Source organism: Oryctolagus cuniculus, chromosome 12 (assembly GCF_051225735.1).
Source record: "Oryctolagus cuniculus isolate XC-2025 breed Fujian yellow rabbit chromosome 12, ASM5122573v1, whole genome shotgun sequence".
Taxonomy (NCBI): Eukaryota; Metazoa; Chordata; class Mammalia; order Lagomorpha; family Leporidae; genus Oryctolagus; species Oryctolagus cuniculus.
Genome location: NC_142878.1, coordinates 84,625,175 through 84,649,188, shown reverse-complemented (window position 1 = coordinate 84,649,188; position 24,014 = coordinate 84,625,175). Strand labels below are relative to the sequence as shown.

At 43.2% G+C, this 24,014-nt stretch overlaps 1 long non-coding RNA gene across 1 annotated transcript in view; it reads left to right on the top strand.

The window, feature by feature from the left end:
- Positions 1-24,014, top strand: part of LOC149123133 (uncharacterized) — a 72,942-nt gene that overhangs the window by 41,608 nt on the left and 7,320 nt on the right. Inside the window, exon 2 of the long non-coding RNA XR_016217587.1 lies at positions 8,497-8,568. This is a non-coding gene — a long non-coding RNA (uncharacterized LOC149123133). The remainder of the gene's footprint in view (positions 1-8,496; positions 8,569-24,014) is intronic.

Below are 24,014 nucleotides of genomic sequence, written 5' to 3'. Positions count from 1 at the left end.
TGCAGGGTCTGTTTTGGTCTCTGATCTCAATTTCTTCTTGGGTGATTTTTCGCTCTAGGATTTCAAGAAGATACTTCCCAGATATCTCCACCTAGCTAGGAAACTCAACTTGTCAAAAACTGATCATCTCCCCACAGTCTTATTCTGCTAGAATTGTAGTAATGAAATAGCTTACATGAGGCAAAGTATAAACCATAGAACTGTATGTCTCACAGTTCTAGGGGCTGGGAAATCCAAGATCAAACCACTGGCAGCTGTGTTTGGGGAGAGCCTATTGCTCATAGATGGCCCTTTGTTGCTAAGTTTTCACAAGGTGGCAGGTGCAAACAAGCTCCCTTGGGCCAGTTTGTAAGGCCAGAAATCCCGTTTGTCACCTTCCTTGAATACCATTGCTGTAGGGACCGGGTTTTGGGGAACATCAACATTCAGAGCATAGCCTCAGCATCCACTCTTTAACTTCTCTATCTTCATCTCGTGGGGGAGGTGCCATTGTCCAGAAAGCCTCCTCACTGAGAAACTTGGCCCACCTTCTGCCTCTCTTCACTCCACGCTACAGCTACAGTCTGGCTCTTTTCTTTAATGTAGCTTCAATGAATCCTCCACTTCCTGTGCCACAGGCATCATTAGTTCAGGCTCTACATTCCCTTCCCTGACAAAGTCAACTTTCTAAAATAGAAATAGGATGATACCTGTTCTGTGCTTAGAATGCTTGCCCTGGTGCCCCTGTTACCTGCTGGTGAGACCCAAACTCCTTGGTATGGTAGATCAAGTTCTCTGTGACCTGGCCTCTGCTTGCTTCTCTCAGACTCCTCTTTGACCTTGCACCTGACTGTAATGCATTATGTAAGTTCTGGTGGTCCCCAAAATGCATCCTGCTGTCAACACTTCTCGCCCTCCTCACGTGCTTTTTCCTTTGCCTGGATTGCTCTTCCACCCTTGCTCCCTTGGGGACTTCCCGGTCACCCTACAACCCATCAGCTTAGCAGAAGATTTGGGTGACCACTCACAGTCCTGAGACTGCATTTCCTACACACTTGCTGTGGTTTTGCTCCGTCATTCATCGCAGTGTCGTGTGGCACTTCAGTTATACTCTCCTCTACACCATGAGCTCTCCTTCAGGCAAGAATGTGTCTTTATGCCGGTGCCGCGGCTCAATAGGCTAATCCTCCGCCTTGCGGTGCCAGCACACCGGGTTCTAGTCCCTGTCGGGGTGCCGGATTCTGTCCTGGTTGCCCCTCTTCCAGGCCAGCTCTCTGCTGTGGCCAGGGAGTGCAGAGGATGATGGCCCAAGTGCTTGGGCCCTGCACCCCATGGGAGACCAGGATAAGTACCTGGCTCCTGCCATTGGATCAGCGCGGTGCACCGGCCACAGCACGCCTTTCCTGGCGGCCATTGGAGGGTGAACCAACAGAAAAAAGGAAGACCTTTCTCTCTGTCTCTCTCTCTCACTGTCTACTCTGCCTGTCAAAAACAAACAAACAAACAACAAAAAAACGTGTCTTTACCTTTCTAACCACAGTGCCTGGCACCATGTCTGAGACACAGCCGATGCTCAGCTGTGCTGAAATATCATTGAAGGTAGCTGAGTGCCAAATCACCAAATTATAGCACCCCTTGGTGATCAAGAAGTAACTCACTTAATTTTATTCTAACTTGTCAAAACAATCATAGATTTTTAAATATCCAGTTAATCTTCTGCCTAAGGAATAAAGCAAATGAGAAACTAAAACTGAAGAAAAACATGTTTCATTAGGTGCAAATTAAAACACCTACGTGAAGAGTAGAAGAGACACAGGGGGAGTTTGCCGTGTGAGTTCCTCAGGACATTTTTGCAGCTAATACTTTTAATTGATATTTTCCTGGAGCTGTGACTGCTCTACTGTGTGGTTGATTTGTTCCTTTATTTTTACCTTTCAGCTGGCTTTATCTTGGCATAGATTATCTTCTGTGCTCCCATTTTAATTCCACTTGCTCCAGGAATGCTACCAAAGAAAAGCAGTTGGGGGCCCATTGGGATTTCATTGCCATTTGATTAAAAATGTGTTCTAGGGAAACCCCTTTAAACTATGGTGCTTAAAACCTCATGGATAATCAAATGAAATGAAAAAATGGTTCCCTTTGGGAAAACATCCTTCACTTTGTAAAACGTTTCCCTCAGATGTCTTAAGAGGAAAGGGAATATTTTCAGACACTCTAGTGCAGCACGACATGCTTTGTGCTAGAGGTGGCCCCCTCAGAGTCAAGGGTGAGGTCCACACTCAGGCATCTGAGTCGTGGTTCCTGACGGTGTACATGTTCCTCTTTGGGCATCCTGTACCCAAGAAATTCTCTTACTTCAGGAGTTTGCGTGAAGACGGAAGCCAGAGGTGAAGATTTACCCTTTCCCATAAAGGTGGCTCATTTATTTTTTAAGTGCACGCAAAAAAAGCTGACTTCAGTGAGCGAGCCATCAGGTGATCAACCCTGCCTGGGTTACCCCCCAATTTTTTTGAGATAACATATTTTTAGTTTACATGATAGTCAAAGGCTTAATCCTCCACTGAATAAAGAATTCAACACGGGCCGGCGCCGCGGCTCACTAGGCTAATCCTCCGCCTAGCGGCGCCGGCACACCGGGTTCTAGTCCCGGTCGGGGCGCCGGATTCTGTCCCGGTTGCCCCTCTTCCAGGCCAGCTCTCTGCTGTGGCCCGGGAGTGCAGTGGAGGATGGCCCAGGTGCTTGGGCCCTGCACCCCATGGGAGACCAGGAAAAGCACCTGGCTCCTGGCTCCTGCCATCGGATCAGCGCGGTGCGCCGGCCGCAGCGCGCCGGCCGCGGCGGCCATTGGAGGGTGAACCAACGGCAAAAGGAAGACCTTTCTCTCTGTCTCTCTCTCTCACTGTCCACTCTGCCTGTCAAAAAAAAAAAAAAAAAGAATTCAACACATAAAAAGACCACGGTTCAGCAGGAATATAGCAAGGACTAAATAGTAATCAAATTAAAAGCTGTTAATTTTATTTATATACAGTAATTTTTTAAAAAAGATTTATTTATTTATAAGACAGAGTTACAGAGAAGCAAAGGCAGAAAGAGAGAGAGAGAGAAAGGGAAAGAGAGAGAGAGAGAGATCTTCCATCCACTGGTTCACACTCCAAATGGCCACAACAGCCGGAGCTGGGCTGATATGGAGCCAGGAGCTTTTTCCAGATCTCCACCACGGGCACAGCGACCTAAGGACTTGGACCATCTTCTACTGCTTTCCCAGGCCATAGCAGAAAACTGGATTGGAAATAGAACAGCCAAGACTTGAACAGGTGCCCAGGTGGAATGCCTGCACTGCAGGTGGTAGCTTTACCCACTACACCACAATGCTGGCCCCTTACAGGAAATTTTAAAATAATAACAGATGACTAAAACTATAGTAATATATCATTCTTTTTAAAAATGTATATATTTATTTATTTATTTATTTATTTGAAATTTAGAGTTAGAGGAAGAGACAGACAGATCTTCTATATGCTGGTTCACTCTCTAGCTGCCCACAATGGCCAAGGATAGGCCAGGTCAAAGCCAGGAACCAGGAACCAGGAACTTCATCCAAGTTTCCCATGTGGGTGTTAGGAGTCCAAGCAATTGGGCCATCCTCCACTGCTTTCACAGACTTCAGCAAAGAGCTGGATCAGAAGTGGAGCAGCCAGGACGTGAACCAGCACCCATATGGCATGCTGGTGGCAACTTAACTCACTGTGCCACAATACCAGCCCCAGTCGTATATAATTTTTAACCATTTGTTTTAAAAAAGTTCAACAGAACTATATTTGCAGCAATACTGTTATGCATAGGCATTTCCATCTTTATTTTCTTTTTTAAAGAAAATTTTAGCTCCCACATGTAAGGGAGAACATGCATCATTTGACTTTCTGTGTCAGCTTATTGCACTCAGCATGTCTTCCAGCTGTGTCCATTTTGATGTAAATGATCGAATTTCATTTTTATAGTTGAATAATATTCCATTGATCTATATACCACATTTTATTTATCCAGCCTTCTCATGATGGACACCTCAGTTGATTCTGTATTGGAGTCTATTTCAAATAGTGCTTCTAAAAAGATGACACTGCAGGTATCTGATACAATGTGTTCATGTCTCCTGGGTATTCTATATACCAGTGGTGGGATTGCTGGATCATGTGGCAAGTATATTTCTATTTTTTAAAGAAATCTTCACACTGTTTTTCCACAGTGGCAGCATTAACTTAGACTCTCACTAACAGTATATTAGCGTCCCCTTATTTCCACATTCTCACCAGCATTTGTTACTTTGTTCTTTGGAGAACAGCCATGTTATAAATGGTATTTCTTTCTTGATTTCTCTTTTGGTAAGCTCATCATTAGCATATAGAAAGCTATTGTTTTTTGTATGTTTATTTTGTAAAATGCAACTTTACTGAGTTGGTTTATCAGTTCTGGTAGCTTTGTGGTGGAGTGTCGAGGATTTTCCATGTAAACATCATGTCATCTGCAAACATGGCTATTTTGACTTCCTCCTGTCCAATTCTGATGCCCTCATTTCTTTCTCCTCTCTAGTTGCTCTGGCCAGTACTGCCAGTGTTAAACGGAAGTGGTGAAAGTGGACTTCCTCGTCCTGTTCCAGATCTGAAGGGAAATGCTTTCAGCTTTTCTCTGTTCAGTATGATACTGGCTTATAATTTTAGTGTATGTTCATTCTATACCCAATTTGTGGAGGCCTTTTATCATGAAAGGGTGTCAAATCTTATCACATGCTTCTGTAGAGTATCAATGAAGCTTCTCAGTAAGTTTTGCCATTTTTATTGCTTTATGCCACCTGAATTAGAATAGGTGGCTTGTTGTGAAATGCAACTTCAACATACATTTTGTAGACCCGTCTTCCGTTTGTCATGCCTAATCCCATCTATATGGAAGCCATGAAGGCTCCTGTGGTGTTTCCAGTGGCTTGAAAAGCCTGCTTCATGATCTCTGCACTCCGTTCAAGACCACAGTTAGGGAGAGCCAGGCCACTTGGGAACAGGCGTGGACTGCGTGTCCTGAGGCATGGCTACAAACTCCAGTGCTACCTTTCAAAGAAGGTGCCTCTCTGGACTGGGGTTTTGTTTTGTTCCCTAAGTTGTATTTCATTGAAGTATGATTTATGTGGAAAGAAATTCACCTTAGGCTGGCGCCGCAGCTCAATAGGCTAATCCTCCGCCTGTGGCACCGGCACCCCGGGTTCTAGTCCCGGTCAGGTCGCCAGATTCTTTCCTGGTTGCTCCTCTTCCAGGCCAGCTCTCTGCTGTGGCCCGGGAAGGCAGTGGAGGATGGCCCAGGTGCTTGGGCCCTGCACCCGCATGGGAGACCAGGAGAAGCACCTGGCTCCTGGCTTCAGATCAGCGCAATATGTCAGCCGCAGCGCGCCAGCTGTGGCGGCCACAGCGGTGTGTGTGTGTGTGTGTGTGTGTGTGAACCAACAGCAAAGGAAGGCCTTTGTCTCTCTCTCTCACTGTCCACTCTGCCTGTCAAAAAAAAAAAAAAAAAAGAAAAAAAGAAAAAGAAAAAGAAATTCACCTTATTAGATAAATAGCTCCATGAAATTTGACAGTGTAAATGGCCATGTAGCTCTGACTACATCATGATCTAGAGTATTTCTAGCACTCCCCCAAATTCTCTCTTACCTCTTCGTATTCCAGTCTCCAGCCTTGGCAATCTCTGACCTATTCCTTATTCCAGTAGTATTGCCCACTTCCAGAATGCCCTATTTGGAATGGAATCACACAGTATTGAAAGTCTGGCTGCTTTTACTTTGCAACATGCTGAAATTTATTTATATTGTTGCATATATCAAGAGTTATTATTATTATTATTATTGGTGAAGAGTATTTTATTGTATGGATGTTCCATAATTGGTTAATCCTTTCACCAGTTGATGGACATCTGAATTGCTTCCAATTTTTCGTGATTATGAATGCAGTTCAGTTGCCACAAACATTTGCATATAGATTTTTATGTCAACATAAGCATTCCTTTTTCTTGGGTGGATAGCTAGGAGCAGAATTACTATACATAAAATAAGTGTATGTTTGCCTTTATATATTTCCAACCAACTCTGTCTCAAAATGACTGTACTGTTTTATGTTTCCACAGCAAAGTCTTAGTCTAATTTGTCCTGTAACCTCACCAGCATTTATTGTCTTTGTGAATTCAGGTCATTCCAGTAGCATGTAGTGCTACTTGTTTTGATTTTAACTTGTATATCTCCAATGACGAATGACGCTTAACATCTATTCATTTGCTTATCTGCTGTAATTCTTAGATAGTGGGGTGTCTTTTCAAATATTTTGTCTATGTTTTAATTGGGTAATTTTGTTTCTTATCGAGTTTTGAGTTTTCTTTATATATGGTGAATAAAGTGTTATGATAGATAGATAGATAGATAGATGTAGATAAATAACATTTTCTCCCACAATGTGGCTTGTTTTCTCATTTGCCTAAACAAGCTTTTGAAATAGTTTGATAAAGTCCAATTTGTCATTCTTTCATTTATAGCACATGTGTCTTGGCAAATGTTAATAGCAAAAGGTATTCAATAGTTTTGAATGAAGGGGATGAGAAAAAACTGGCACCTGGAGACCTTACATGGATTTCTACCTTCAGTCATCTCCATTTTAAAGTCTCTTCACCATTGTCCCTGCTATCCATATCCTTTTCTCATTTCCCCTCTGTGCATCTCTACTTCTGTTACTCCCAGCTTTGCACCTTGCCAGGATTGGCTGTGATCTGAGATGGAAGGAGCCCTCTATGCTATAAGCTGACCAACACTTCCTCTTCTACTAAAAAAAAAAATATTTTTATTTGAGAGATAGAGATGGACAGAGAGGGAAGGAAGGAGGGAAGGAGGGAAGAGAGAGGGATGGGAGGGAGCGAGAGAGGGTTAGAACATGGGCATGGAAGGGACAAAGAGAGAAAGAGAAAGTGCTGTTATCTGCTGTTTGACTCTCCCAATGCCTGCAACAGCTGGGGCTGGACCAGGCTAAAGCTGGGAGCTGGGGTTGAGCCATGACCTGCTGCCTCCCAGTGTCTACATTTTGAGGAAGCCATGATTTGGTTTGGAGCTGAGTTTCAAACCCAGGCAGCTCAATATGGGACACAGGCATCTTAAAAGCTAGGCTGAATGCCTATCCCTCTCTTGAGTGTTCTTAAGCCTCTAACGTGCCCCCACCTGAGGTGAGTGACATCACACATACTTGTAAAGATATTCCCCATAATCTTATGCTGTGGGCATTTCTTGATCTCTGTCTTCCATATAAACTCTCCTGCCAAGACTGTAAAAATCTTCCCAATTACCTCTGCTTATCTGTCCAGCCTTCTTTCCCACGGCTCTATCCAAGCATGAGTCTCCACTCCAGCCATGTGGCTTCCCCTGCTGCCATGGGCACACCAGCCTCTTTCTTGCCCCTCCACTTCCTGCACATGGGATGATATTCCCTGTCTGTCCCCTCATCAGCCTGGGGAGTTACTACCCTCTCTTCCAGACCCCAGGAAGTCTTCCCTGCCCCTTTGGCCAAATCCTCACCACATCCTTCCTGCTCTCCTTGGTCCTCTGAGCTCATCCACCCCACTCCCTGAACTCTGCACACTCCTCTAAGAGCACTTTTCACTTCATGGTGATGGCTTATCCAGACATTCTCATTCCCTCTAGGCCACAAACTCCAGAGAACAACAACTTTGTCCGATTTATCTGTGTGTTTTAAGTTTTAGCACAACTCCTTCTCACATAATAGGGCTTCATCCATCTTTGTAAAGCAGAAAACTTCTCTTTTGTCTTTTCTCCCACTATTTCTCACCCATGAAATAGTTCCTGGATCTTCCTTCCACCAACTCAAATCCAATCTGTGTTAGTCAGCTTTTCCTTCCCACAGCATAAATACCTGAGATAAGTTAATTACAAAAGAAGAGTGTTTGTTGTGGCTCATGGTTTTGGAGGTTTGCAGTGCAAGATTGGCCTGCCCCATTGATCTGGTGCCTGATGAGAGTGGTGGATGATGGGAGACATACAGTGGAAGGGTCACGTGGTAAGGCTGAGAGAGAGACTGTATGATCATCCTATGTCAATGTGTCTCTTCTAACAAAGCACCATGACTGTGTTATGGAGGTTCCACTCTGATAGTCTAATCTAATTTCATCACTTTCCAAGGCCCTCCCTTCTGAAACCATCTTTGGGTTACTTTTCATCCTTAATCCATTAACCTAAGACTGGGTGAGGTTCAAGCCTTTAACACGTGGATCTGTAGGGAACACCAAAACTGCTACACAAACCATAGCACCGTCTGCCCCTCCAGATCTAGTTTGGAGCCAGTCTTCTCCACTAAGCCTTCCGAGCCCACTCTGGATCTCACTTGACTGGCTTCTTGGCTTTTGAGAAACTAAGTGTCTAAGGCACTTACTCTGTCTTTTGATCATTCATTGCACTGCCTCTCACTATTACTTGTGTTTCCTTTGCAGATGCCTCCCTTCCACAGCCAGTCATAGTGTCATGGAGGGCAGAGCCTTTACCTGAAGCATCCTATATACCTGGTAAAATGCCGCCTTTCCTGACTCCTGACCAAGACTTCCTCTAACCTCGAAAAACAACCCTCACCTCCTTAGTGCCAACTGTGTACCATGCAGATTGCTTTTATGTGCCTCCCCCCCACTCCACTGAACCTAATGCGGTACCCATCTGCCGTCCTGTGACACACCATGAACTCCTCCTCCAAGGAAGGAACCAAAGCATAGGTCCTAGGGTCCAAAACTCCAGCTCCTCTATTCACCTGTTGAGTGAAGTTTAATCAGAATAAGCAACACCATCTGCAGTGACAACCCTACAGTCTCAATATCCTCAGGTCTATTTCTCTATTATGTCACAGTCAAATGTGGATCCTTGCATAGCAAGGGTTGCTGTCTCCACAGTTACTCAGAAATTCAAGGTCCTGTGAACCTGTGATGCCCAGTCTTTACTACCAGAGGGGGCTGGCAAGGGTTTCATTGCTTGGCCTAGGAGTGCCATAGGTGGCCTAGTGGCCATAGTGGCCTAGGTTCATATCACTTGCTCTCATACTAGACTTATATTGGTCAAAATCCCATTACATGGCCTCAATCTACTAGCAAATGAACTTGAGAAATGCATTCTTCCTGTGTTCTAAGAACAATGAAGTAGGTTTGTGTTGCATACATAGCATCATATCTCTGCCATGGAAGTATAGGAATTCCTCAACCTCTTTGTGTCCCTTTATCCTCATTGAAAAATGGAATTATAGGGGCTGGAGTTGTGACATAGCAAGTAATGCTATCACCTGTGATGCCATCATCCCATATGAGTGCAGGTTTGAGTCCCAGATGCTCCACTTCAGATCCAGCTGTTTAATAATGTGCCTGGGAAGGCAGAAGGAGGTGGCCCAAGTACTTGGGCCCCTGCCACCTACATGGGAGACCTGTATGAAGCTTCTGGCTCCTGGAATCAGCCTAACCCAGCCCTAGCCATTACAGCCATCTGGGGAGTGAATTGGTGGTTGGAAGATCTCTCTCTCTCTTTCTCTTTCACCCTTTCAAATAAATATTTAAGAAATGAAAAATGAAGTTACATATCAGTTGGGATGAAGTTTTGGTTGTATGTAATAAAAAGTCTAAAGTTACATGTTTAAACAAATTGATGTTTTTCACACATAAAAGGATAGTCATAGTAAGTGGCCCATTGCTGATATGGTAGGTCCAAAAGTTTTTTCAGGGTCTCTGAATCCAGGCAGCTCTCTGCTCCACCATGCCAAGGCTGTATCTCTATCCTCATGGTTCAAAATGGCAAGTAGGACTCCAGCCTTCACATCCATGGCAAGGGTTGCTGTTTCCACAGTTACTCAGAAATTCAAGGTCCTGTGAACCTGTGATGCCCAGTCTTTACTATCAGAAGGGGCTGGCAGGGGTTTCATTTCTTGGCCTAGGAGTGGTTCATATCACTTGCTCTCATACTAGGCTTATATTGGTCAAAATCCCGTTACATGGCCTCAATCTAGCAGCAAGTGAACATGTTGTAAGATGGAGGACAGAGGAAGGAGGCAATATCTTCCTTTGAGGAAACTTCCTAGAAACCATGTGATTATTCTTACATTTCATTGGGAAGAACTTAGTTGTATAGCCACCTTAACATGTAAGAGAATTGGGACATACGTTTAACTGAGCAGGCAAAAATACACCCAGCTGAATTCATGTTTCTATTTGTAAAAGAAAGGGAAGAATGGATATTGAAATAGACAAGTAGGTGCTTTGTGCCTCAAGGATGAAGCTATTTATTTACTAAGTTGTCTTAGGGATAAAATAAAAGAACATGTAAAATAGTGGCCAATAATTGGTAGTTATTATAATTATACACACAGTTATTTTTGTTGTTTGTGTGCCCAACATAAACTTGGTGCATATTTGAGGTAAACAAAATATGTCAATAAAGAAATGTGTTGTCCTCAATTTAATTACTTCATTATTCCATTATTTATTTTTGATTATTAAGATTCCTTTAGCTGATATTTGGTAAGGCATATTTTTTCACAGTATCTTGTTGAGCCCAAGGTCACCGGTGTGTATAATGGCATAGGAAAGGGCTCAGGAAAAAGAATAAAAAAGGGATGGGGAGAGAACAGGCTAAGATTTAAGAAGGCTGAATTTCAGTCCTAGCTCTGCAACTCACTAGCTGTACAACCTAGAAAACTTCCCACTGTGCCTCTGGAATTTTGACCCCCTCAATTGCCAAGCAGGCTCTCTGCCAGGGCCCACAAGTAATTTGGTGTTGTGTGTTCCTTCCTTTGTCTCCATGTCAATCATGATCTCTTGTAAAACACAGAGGCTCTGTTTGCTGTGTTTCCTAAGCACCCAACACTGTAACACAGGAGAGGATTAGGACACATCAATCTTGGTGCTACCACTGATAATCTGGGGAGGTTATCTGCCCTTTCTGATCGTCTACTTTCTCACCTCTACATGAGGGACTGGGAGTGGGTATTTGGCTCAGCAGTTAAGATATCTTTTGGGTGCCCACATCCCATACCAAAATGCCTGGGTTTGAGGCCTGCTCTGCTTTCATTTCAAGCTTCACACTGATGCATACCCTGGGAGGTGGGAGGTGATGGCTCAAGTACTTGAGTCCCAGATTGCATTCCGTTTTCCTGATGCAGCCCTGGTTGCTGTGGGAATTTTGGAAATAGGCCAGCAGGTAGAAGATATCTCTTTGTCTCTCTTTTTTTTTTTTCCATTTTTTTTGATGACCACTGCTACTATTTTTTTAAGTTTATTTTTTAAGAAATACAAAATTCATAAGTACAACTTTAGGAATATAGTTATTCTTCCCACCATACCTGCTCTCCCACCCACTCTCCCATACCTCTTCCTCCTCCCTCTCCACTTACCAGTACCATTTTCTATAAGATTCATTTTCCGTTAACTTTGTACACAGAAGACCAACTCTATACTAATAAAGATTTCAACAATTTGCACACACACACACACACACACACACACAACTGTTTGAGAATTAGTTTTACGGTTAACTCTCATAATACACTTCATTGAGGACAGAGGTCCTGCATGGGAAGTTAGTGCACAGTGAGTCCCGTTGTTAACTTAACAATTGACACTATTATGTATGATGTTAGTGATCATCCAAGGCTCTTAACATGAGCTGCCTAGACCTTTTGAGTCCACACACTCCATCAGTGTTTGGACAAGGCCACAAACAAAGTAGAAGTTCTCTCCTCCCTATAGAGAAAAAATACATCCTTATTTGATGGCCACTTCTTTCTACTGGGGTCTCACAGAGATCTTCATGTAGAACATTTTTTGCCAAAGTATCTTGGCTTTCCATGCCTGAAATGCTCTCATGGGCTTTTCAGCCAGACCACGAAGCCATAAAGGCTGATTCTGAGGTCGGAGTGTTACTTAAAGCAATTGTCATTGTATCAGTCTGCTGTGTGGATTGTTTCCCATGTTGGAACATTCTCTATTTTTTATTTCTATCTATTATTACTACTAGGCACTTGATCCTATTTATATGATCTCTTTAACACTTAATCCTATCTATATGTTCACTTTAAATTTTAATATGATCACTTTAACAATTAAGATGGCATTTTTACCACCAGGCTTAATGGGATTTGGAGTTCCATGACAAGTTTTTAAACTGTACCCTGAGAAGTAATTCTGTAGGGATGTATGCAGAGCTATATAGCTTTACAGTTACAAATTTCCTCTACCCTTATTCCCACTCTTATAGTTTACTGAGATCTATTTGCAATTGACTTTATACATATATGATTAACTCTATATTTCTGTCTTTCTCTATTTTAACTGTTGTTGCATTAAAACTAAAATAAAATAATAAAAGAGGTTGGCCTCAGCAGTCTGTCAGAGCACTTCGAGGTCTACATTTTTTAACATTGCAGGATAGCAGCCCACTGCCCTTATCACAGTCGACTTCATCGTGGTGATACTGTGATTAACATACTGTGATTTTCTTCTGATTGAAGTTACAGCCAATGGCTATATGTATCTCTTCAAAGACAGTGAAAGTCCCTATGACTTGATACATTTTGCCAAAGTCTGGTGTCTGGGGCTTTTGGTCACCAACCCTGAATCACTTGCTCTGGCTTGTTTCACATAGTAATTCTTCCCAAATTTGCTGTACCCCATTTTCTTACCCACGCCATATATAGGTTTTGGAATGGACAGACTTGAAGTCAAATTTGCTCTGCAGCCCTGGCAAGTTGAATCACTTTCTGAGCCTCAGCTTTGCAACATTAAAGTGGGTATTATGATACGTAGTTGTGCTTCCAAAAATTCATGGACACAGAATTAAAATACAAGTTTATATTGATGCAATAAGTTTGAAACCTATGCATATAAGAGTTCATCAGAAAACTAACTGAAATGTATAGTATGAAAAGAACTATGTATGGATTTTAAAAGGTTTGTTTGCTCCAATAGAAGCATACTGTTTTCCTTTTTTAAGGTTTTATTTATTTGAAAAGCAAAGCAATGGGAAGGGGTTAGGGGGAGTATGGTAGTACATAGATAGATATCTTCCATCCCTTGATTCACACTAATATTTTTCATTTGCATACTCACTCTCTGAAGCCATGGACCAGAAGCTCCATCTGGGGACCCAAGCACTTGAGCCATCATCTGCTATTCTCCCAGGCACGTTAGCAGGAAACTGGATCAAAGCAGTGTAGCCAGGACTCAAACCAGCATTTCCATATGAGGCACTGGTGAAACAAATGGCAGCTTACCCAGCTTTACCATAATGCCAGCCATTTAAAAATATATATTTCAGATGCGGAGAAAGAGACAGGCAGATGGGCAGAGAGCTCCCATCCAGGAATATTCCCTTGGTCCCTAACGCAGCCCCAAGCCAGAATCCAAAGCTGGAAGCTAGGAACTCTATCCAGGTTTCCCCAGTGGGTGGCAGGAACCCAACTATTTGATTCATCACCTGCTTGTGAGGGTGTGCCTTGCAGGAAGCTGAAACTGGGAGTGGAGCTGGGACTTGAACCCAGGTGCTCTGATAAGGAATGGGAGCAAACAAAGCAGCGTCTTAAACTCTGTGCCAAATGCCTGCCCTTAAACTTACCTTTTAATTCCATTTTTCCCCCTCAGACCTTTTGAAGTACCCTCATATTACTTGATAGGACTTGTGATGATGACTGAAAATAGGAGTAAGAACTTCTGGCTCCTGGAAGCCTTTCAGAAACAGCTATTTCTATAACCAGCATTCAGGGTGCACTTTTCCAAGGCAGTGAAAAGGAACTGAGGGTGGATGGGCCTTGGATTACCAGAAAATGTGAACACAGATCCAAGTTCTGGTTCCCACAATCAAGCCAAACAGAGGGTGAGGTTGACCTGGGTCCTGTGGTGGCACGACTGGAGGGCCTTGGATTCTGAGTCTCAAGGTTGGAAGGGTTGCGAGACAACAGCTGTGAAGTGTGTGGCTGTGCCTGTGGGTCAGCTCCATGAGGAGTAGGTACTTACCCTTATGTCCCAGGAGAACCCGACCAATATTTTTTCCTTCATTCTGAAAAAAACATGTCACAAGGAGAGTAAAACAGACTTGGGAAATCTTACTAGTATAGATTTCAGAGAGGCACATTTTAAGTCATCCTTATTTCCACTATGAATTAGCTCTATTAATGCTGTTCTCCAGGGGTTGGTAAGAAGTTGCAGCAGTATCAACAGCAACATTATGTACATCTCTGCAAAGAACAGGTAGAATGTTCCTGTTCCCACCAGCTTAATTGTTTGCTGTTCTGATTAATTGGGTAATTTATAAAATTTATTATTCCCTTCTGGCCAGCAGAGGAAGGTGGTTGATACAATTTGGGTTTTGAAATCAAAATTGGAGACAAAGCCAAAAGCTCATCAAAGGCTCTAGATCTGAGAGAGATCCCTGTTCATCCCTGAGTGAGGTTAGGTCGTCTTGTGGATATGTATCCCTGTGTTAGCAAGAGATCAGGAAGAGAAGCGTAACTGTGGGAGCAGATACCGACTTTCTCAGTGTAAATGAGCAGGAATGCTACCACTGGGACATGTAGGGGATGCTCTACTAGGTGCCACTCTGTCTTCCAGTTGACAGACAAGAGAGGAGCAGGCTGGAGAGTGAGCACACCTGTCCTCTCTGCTCTGCACACTCGGAGGCACTTCTTCTAAAAGAAGGAAAAGCTTAGGATCCTCCACAATCAAGACAAATGCCAGTGTCTGGGGGCAATGGGCCAAGCCATTCATGAAATCTGAGGGATCATTTTCTAAGGGCTATTTTGTATTTTTCTTTTTTATACATTCTCATTTTTGAGGTAATCATACTTTTAATTTACACTACAGTCAACGGCTTATCATCTCCACTAAATAAAAAGTTCAACGAATAAAAAGTGAAAAGACCATACATAGTCCAGTAGGAAAGTTGGCATGGGCTATATGCAATAATATAGAAAAAAGATGTTCAGCTTCACTCATATAAAGTGAATTTTAAAATAGTCTCGGAATCATTAAAACTCTCCTGTATTTTTCTGATGACTTAGGGCCAACTTGAGCAGGACTCTGAAACAGACACATGTTGTGACATCCTGTACCTGCTGCACAGGTCCTGTGGCTGCCAGGGACCAGAAGATTTGGAAACTCTTCCACAGTGGGCACTTTCCCTAGTAACTCTGTCAGTGTGGCTCCAGTGCTGCAGATCATAGTGGCGTGGACTGTTCTGCCGGGTGTGTTGTGCTTGTGAGTGGTATGCAGGAGTCATCTCTTCTCCTGGAGGGCTATACTTGAATTGCCCTCCAGGTAAGCCGCCTTAGATGAGCTCTTCATTTACTTATGCTAAACAAGTTTTAGGTTGGATTTAGCCTGGTGATTAAGAAAAGATGCCTTTTTCCTGCCCCAGCAAGATGGTGAGCTCCTTCAGGTTATGACCATATTCTACACAACCTTGAGAGGTTCTGGTGTCTGGCAGTAGGCAGTAATGCCTGATATACAGTAGGTTCTTGACCGTCTGCTGTCAGAAGCCCATTTCTGGCAGAAGAATAAAGTGGAATAGCTCCTTGTTTTAATCTTACCAGACCTCATCACCAAAAAATGGACTTGTTTTTCTGTTTCTCATTGTCATAGTTCAGAGTCCATAAACAAATGGAGTACCTGGGGTGTCTTCCAAGAATGGCTAGGGTAGCCAGGTACACCTACTCTTCTATTTATGAACTTCTATTACATTTGTTTCCTTTTTAAAAGTTTTATTTATTTATTTGAAAGTCAGAGCTGTAGAGAGGAAGAGACAATGACAGAGATCTTCCTTCCACTAATTCACTCCCCATATGGCTGCAATGGTCAGGGCTCGGCCTGGCTAAAGCAGGAGCCAGGAGTTTGATCCCATATGGGTGCGGGGGCCCAAGAACTTGAGTTGTCTTCTGATGCTTTCACAGGTGCATTAGCAGAGAGATGGATTGGAAGTGGAGAGGCTGGCACACAAACTGGTGACCATTTGGGATGCCAATGTCACATGTGTTGGCTTTACCCACTAATGCCACAGTGCTGACTCCAACTTCCATTATTTCTAATGGGTCTGACATTCACATGGGACATGTTCTGGACTTGGAGATATGATTCATAGAAATTTGTGAATTGTAGGCTGTATATCACGCCAGGGGTGGACAGAAAATGAAGATGAACACATGGAATCTTTGGTCCTACATTGTTCTTGGTCCAAAGTTGGAGGCAGCTACTCAAACAAATGAGTGTAATGGAGATCAGAGAAAAGATATAGTAGAGAGTCCTGAGAAAAGAAGTTGGCAGACACATAGGCAGATTTTAAGAGAGCTGACCTGTGACTGATTCCTCAAAGATGAACAGGAGTTTGCTGTAAGAGAGAGAAGGTCATAGTAGTCATCAGGTCCAGCGTGTGAATATTCCCAGGAACATTCAAGGTCAAGGCAGTTTGGAGAACAGTGCATTGTCATTGTAGAGCATGAGGAGCAGCAGCTACGGATATAGCAAAAGGAGGAGATGAAGCTACTTAATGGGCAGCCTGGTGAGCAAGGCTAAGACATTTGGACTTTATCCAAAAGGTTTTCATTCATTCATTCACTCAACAAAATTTTGAGAGATTATCATATGCTAGGCACTGTGTTCATGTTGGGGCTCCATGTGAGCAAAACGCCCAAGGACCACGACGTTGTGGAACCCATATTCTAGAGGAGGGATAGACAGCAGGAAGCTGCACAATGAAGGTAATAGGAGGGGCTGGAATTGTGGTGCAGCAGGTTAATGTCAACAGGATGTATGGGCACCATTCAAGTCTCAGCTGCTCCACTTCTGATCCAGCTCCCTGTTAATGTGCTGCGAAAGCAGTGGAAGATGGCTCAATTACTTGGGCCCCTGCCACCCATGTGGGAGACCTGGATGAAGTTCCTGGCTCTTGGCTTCTGCCTGGCCCAGCTCTGGTCATTGCAGCTACTTGGGGAGTGAACCAGTAGATGGAAGATTCTCTCCCCTCTCTTCTCTCTTCTATCTCTGTAAACTCTGAAGAAAATGGTGATAGGAGACTATAGTGAGTGTTATGAAAGAATGAAGTACAATTTTAAGGAAGAAATGCTGGGACAATTTCTTTAGCTATGAGTCAGGGAAGGGTTCTTTTAGAGGATAGAAGTGACATTTAAACTGTGTCCTAAGTCATTCAGCTGGGATAGATTGAGCAGAAGTAATTTGCAAGAAAAGCAGTTGGCTAGGAGAGGTTAGACACAGGAGAGCAATACCAAAGGGACTTAAGCAGGAGATTTCACAGGCCTCAGAACTGAAGGTGGAGCAGGGTGTTATGTCTTGGTGAACTTTGAAGGCCATGCCTCAGGAAATTGACTACGGTGGTAATTCCAGGTTTTAAAGGCATGCATAAGAGGTAGTTGAATGTAGATCTGAGGAGGGGGAAGGGAACCTGGGAGTCCATAGAATGCAAGTCCTAACATGCCTATCACATGGAACCCACTGGGCATCACATCGGTGTGGGTCTCCTCGTGTCCACATGTTGCTGATAGTGACCTTGTGTTCCAAGAGCAGTAACAATGCTGTCTGGTCTCCTTCTGTGAAGCCATGATATCAGCCCTCTAGTGGGCAGATTCAAATGGATTCTGAAGCCCTAGTTCTTTCCAGCTTGTTTCAAGTTTGTGGGTTGTGTCGCTAATGGACACCACACTGCAGGTCAGCATAGCACCGAGTAGGTAAGGAGGGCTGCATGAGAGGGACATAATGCACTGGGCCCCGTAGAACTTTCATCCCAAAAGACACGGCTTTCTCTTATTTATATTCCTTGAAAGGTTCCTCACAGAGCCTGGGACTCTCACAAATGACTACAGATGGAAGGGTAAGGGATGTGGTTCTTGTCCATCTCCCTTCTTTCAGAACTGTGAAAGGTTAGCATTCACACTATCGAACAGATGAGACGCTCTGAGTTCCAGATGGTTTCCATGGCTTTTTCTACGTGTGTCGACTAAGATGCTGCATGCTTCAACCCCAAAACTGACTCCAGGCCCAGTGCCCTTTCCACGAGGTCATGAACTGGAATTCAAGGAGGCATAAAGGGGAGCAAACAAGGGAAGCCCAGCAGGGATAGAACTCCACACTTCCTGAACTGGACCTGGAGTCCCACAGAGTCAAAGCAGGCAGAGATGTTGGAGGTCAGAACAGCTCCTCTGACACCAAGGTTCCCAAACAAGAGGGGCCTTTGCCAAGTTCACATAACCAACAGCCGATGACTAGATCCAGGTGTACTTTCTCCACGGCACTGATTCTTCCCTTGGCCACATAACAGTCACTTGGGAGCCCTGAAAAAGCGTCAGCACTTGCCTTTCACTCAGAGATTCTCAGTTAGTTGGTCCTAGATGGAACCCAGTTGTAGGTTTTGTTTATTGTGATCAGCTGATTCTAACACGTAACCTGCTTGACAACCACCTATTGTTCCACTGACTGTCTCAAGACTCATAACTCACTCTTCTTGAAAGTCTCTTCCTGGGCTGGCGCTGTGGCTCACTTGGTTAATCCTCCGCCTATGGCACCAGTATCCCGTATGGGCACCAGGTTCTAGTCCTGGAAACGGACTAGTATGTGTGAACATATTTAGTAAACTGTAAAACTGTTGTTATTGTTATGATTGGGATGTTCTGGTACAATGCTTGTTCCTTGATGAAATAACATTATGGAGACATCCTGGCTAGAACCAAGCATTCTATGTGCTCTGGATAAAAGATTGTGATTACCAGAAGGCTGTCACTCCCATCTGGGCCTGTTCCATTCTTGTTTACATCAACATGGACTCATTTAAAGGCGAGAAATAGATGCCAGAAACGGGTAATTCTGTCCTACTCAGCTGTTGGGTTTTCTTCTGCGATGGTTTCACAAGAGAATTTAACATGTTCGAGTGTCATCATGGACCAGAAATTCTCTGTATTGTAATTTAGTTCATCTTACAGCAATTCTGAAGGCAGATATCCAATCTGAGAATGGAGCGAGATTAAGGAATTCACCCAAGGTCTCCTGGTTAGTAAATTGGTGCTGGGCTTCAGAGTACATTCCAGTCTGCTTCCAAGGCCCTTGGTCTTCCCACTGCATGCGCTGGCTCTTAGGGAAAAGCCAAGTAGTCACTGCATATGTAGATCTCATTGGAAGAAACTTGAGCCTTGGGTTCCTTACAGATAGGAAATCTGAAATTACAGCAAACTTCATGTGATTTCCTCCCAGAGCAACAGCGAAAGATGGCAGCACATTTGGGGTACCTGCACCCCAGATCTTGACTGTCCCAGCATAATGATATTTAAAATATGCTTGTCTGACATAAAAATATATTGTAACTTGCTAAAAAATGTATTGCCTGCTGGTGGGTGCTGTGAGTTGCTTCCATTTTCGTCTTTCTCCTGGTCTTGTTCTACTTCATGTTACTCTAAAAGATACTGCAGAGTCCCATTAAGCATTTTTTGACATCTGTTACTTTTTAAAATCTTAATTCTTTTATGGTTTTGTTGACTGTTTTTATTGAAAAAGTAATACACCTGGTAGAAAACTCCAAGCAGTGTAAAAGGGCATATGAGAAAATGACTATCTCTCTTTAGATTGCAGATCCCCTCCCACTGTTACTACTTTCTTGAACATTCTTCTGGAAATACTTTGCATAGTTGTAAATACATATATACAGATATATATATATATATGGGGGTGGGTGTGTATTATCTTTATACATACTCACATATATATGCATATGTAGTTATGCGTATCTCCTCTAATGGCCAAGAATAATTCTATGTTGTGCAAAAGTGATAATGTGTATCATTAAACATTTCTCTCTAATCCTACCCGAATTCTTATTTCAAACTCCTAATTGCCTTCTATTTATTTATATGGTTGGGATTCACTATTGGAGGTACAAGGAACTTGGCAGCACCATGGTATTTGGCAAGAAACTCTCCCTTTTTCTTACAGTGGTAATTAAAAGTCTGTTCTGAATCTGGTAGTTCAAATAAGTAGACATTTGTTAAACTAATAGAAGTATGCTGGCATGGTACAAGCAGCACAGAAAGCTGAAATCGGGAGCCGGCTGCTTCACCAGAAGTGTGCTCCTTGATAAGTCACGTCATCTGTTTGAGCTTTAGCTTCCTTTCTAGTAATTTCAGAAATCCTGGTTAGGATTTTGGATATTTTCCTGCTTGGATATTCTCTGGCTCTATGTACTCTGGTTAAGAAAATGCCAGGCTGAAAATCCAAGGATACATCCAAAAAGAAAAAAAATCATGGAAAAATAGGATTAAAAAGTAAATGTATTTTGGTGCAAAAACATGCTGAAATCCAGGCATAATTTTTCATACCATGAATTCTCCATCAACTTTTTGAAGCCTCTTCCTATGCATTTCATAGGTTTTATCATTATTTTGCACTAAAATAAATTTATCTTTTCATTCTTCTTTCCATGAACTTTTTTTTTTATCTTTTATTTAATGAATATAAATTTCCAAAGTACGACTCATGTGTTACAATGGCTTCCCCCCCATACCGTCCCTCCCACCCACAACCCTCCCCTTTCCCACTCCCTCTCCCCTTCCATTCACATCAAGATTCATTTTCGATTATCTTAATATACAGAAGATCAGCTTAGTATACCTTAAGTAAGTATTTCAACAGTTTGCTCCCACACAGAAACATAAAGTGAAAAATAATAGATGATTTTTTTTAAATGATGATGAAATCAGATCAGACCTATTGTCATGTTTAATCCCAGTGAGAGTCAAGTTGGGAATTGATCATTTCTTTCTTTCTTTTTTTTTTTTTTTTTACAGAAGATCAGTTTAGTGTACATTAAGTAAAGATTTCAGTCGTTTGCACCCCCATAGAAACACAAAGTGAAATATACTGTTTGAGTACTCGTTATAGCATTAAGCCTCAGTGTACAGCACGTTAAGGACAGAGATCCTACATGAGGAGTAAGTGCACAGTGACTCCTGTTGTTGACTTTACCAATTGACACTCCTGTTTATGGCATCAGTAATCTCCCTATGCACCAGTTATGAGTTTCCAAGGCTATGGAAGCCCCTTGAGTTCTCCGACTCTTATCTTGTTTAGACACGGTCATATGAACTTTTTAAAGTACCTTGTATAGAATCTGAAAATATGTGACATAGTCAGCACTCATTCTATTGGCCAAATATTTCTAGCTGTGTTAGGTATTGTAGGAATGCCAATCAGTGTCGCTGTAGCCATCATGTTGGTAACCAGCACCTGGCCTTTCTTCCAGGTGACCACCTGTGTGGTCATCTTAAAGCCTTTAGGATAAGTACAATCATTAAGATACTCCCCTGGGCTCTTCTCTCCGGTGGAACGTCTCTTATCTGATGTCTGGGATGTCTGTTGTAAATGTTAACATGTCTTAACAAAGTCCAGGTACGTTGTGGTGGACTGTGGGTTACCATTGTATAGCTTACCATATAAAAATCTTTCTTTCCAGAGTCATGGTATGGAGGATCCCCTCTCTTGCTGCCACCCAAGACATGCTTCTGTCCAGAAGTCTTTAGTAAATTACACCCTGTGTAATTTTGAATTTTTTGCCTCTCTCTTCATTCTCTGGTATGCTCCACCTTTGGTGACTGGTTCTTCTCCCACACCAGTTTGTTTTTCCTCCAAGCATGGGAACATAGTAGATTACACTCTGTTCTTTTGATGTCAGCCATAGCTATATGACTGACTGGTGACCCCTAAATTATTAATGGATATGACATGCTTGGCCCCCAGGCAGAAGCTTCAAAAGCTAGAGCCAGGTTCTCTGCCTTCTCTTTTGCTTTCTCAGCATTTGGGGACAAAAGGACATAGAGCCCTCCCTGCTCTGGGATTTTGAGTGTGGACGGTGTCAATCAGAACACCTGCTGACCCACAGAGGACTTATAAAGTGAGCAAGAAAGAGATCTCTGTGGCTCTAAGTCAATGATATACAGGGATTGTCTGTTAATGATGCTCGCTGTAGCACAGACTCAACACAGTGTCATGTGGATGCTGGATATCTTGCTGAAAAGCCGGAAGTGCCAGAGCAGTGCCAGGAAGGCCCCAGCCAGCAGACAGCTTATTTTGTCCCCATGGAGGATTTTTCTCTGCTGTTCTTGGCCGATTTTAATTCTTGGTGGAATTTGTGGTTGTCTTTCTCCCACTCTTTCCTATCATCTTTCTTCTTTTATTCTCTTCTGTTCCCTTTTAATCTATTTCCTAAACTTTTGACCTGTTTCCCTATTTTCTATTCCACCTTTTGAGAGCTTGTTCTCTCCTTTCCCATTCCCTCCTGTGCCTCTCCTTTCCCTACAAAGCCTTTTCTTGACACTTATCCCCTGACAATTGCTTCCCTGGGTCTGGCTTTCAGGTTCATAAAGCCCCATGTGGTCTCTCCTTCCAGTCTCTTTCATGCAACTTTCTTCTTTCTTTTGGATCAGATCTAATCTGCTTTGTCTGAATTCTCTAATCAGACTGGCAAACACCTTCTCCAATACCTTCCAGGGCACCCTCCTTCCCCCTGACCTACCTAGGGCCCCTCATATGGCAGATGGCCCCCTCTTCCTCCCATGGTAACTGTGAATCTCAGTGAAGCTCTGACTTTTGGGGCTTCTCCACATGGCGCACATTCACTCCAGTTCCAACAAGCATTTCCAGTGTCTCGGCTGTCAGTAGGTCACTGTGCTGGCACTACGAAACCCCAGGGCTGTCTGGCAGTCGGGGATGGGCTTGGGCAGTGACACATCATGTGAGTGCCAGAAATAATTCTGGAAAAGGGCAAGTCAGACCCTCGAGAGTTGTGAATTTTCTGTCCATACAAGCACAATTCCAATTTGTATTTACCAGGCAATTACTGGGTGTCAGGTCAGAGAACAGCCAGAGCTAAATAAGCATGCACCTGAATCAGAATTGTGGTCAGGAGCCAAGGATGGAAATTTATAGAAGCAGATGAGGCGTCAGGAAAAGACAGCGGAGAAGCTGAGAGGATGTTGTAACCAAATTCTGACGGTCAGAGTTCTGGAGATTTCGTTAGAGAGCAGTAATGTCCTTGAGGTCCTTCTGGGATCTGAATTAAAGGGACCACTGGACAGCTGGCCCTTCAGAGCCAATGGGAGTGGTAAGCATACATGCAGCTCATCTCAAAAGGGGTTGGGATACCTACCACGTGAGCTAGCGGTAATTGGCAATGTGGGAACTATCCCTTCTGACTGGGGCAGCCATGGATGGTCAAGTGAAGAAGGGGGGCTTCACAGAGGAGATCTGTGCTGCCCCCAACTGTACAATGAGGGCAAACCCTTGTCACAGTTTATGGTGGGGAGCTATGGAGAAAGGACACAGGTGCAGGGTGAGGTAGAGGATGGGATTGCATCAGCTACAGAATAAAGTCAGGGTAAAAGGGAGGAGAGGCAGAAGCAAACTCCCACAGCCCCCACCTATGTCTCTTTGAAATCCTTATTGTTGCTCTTTCTTTTCAGGTGTGGTTTGTCCTAGGTGGCAGTATTCAGCTTGTGACTTCTGATGCAGGCTTAAAGGGAAGAAGGACAGTTGGTAAAGTGGTTAAGAGTAGATATTCTGGAGCCAGCCAGCTGGTTTCAATGCCAGATTACTATTTGATAACTAGATAGATCCAGAAAAGTCACCTTGCCTACCAAACCCTCTATTTTCATCTGTAAAATGGGTATAATTAGGTTATTATTGTCACCTAATGAGATGATGCTTAGCATAACCCTGATACATGGGAAGTGTTCAGTAAATTAGTTTTTATTATAAGTGAGTGAATGTATTGACCTCAAGGAAGACAGAACTCACTCTAGACATCTGGAATAGAAATGACTTAATGTAGGGAATTCTCTGCTTCTGACAGCTTTCTAGGGAGGCAAAGCTAGAAGACAGGCACTGGCTTTCAGCTTCATCACTGTAGCTGGGATTATGGCCATGAGGAAATTACTGTTGCCTCC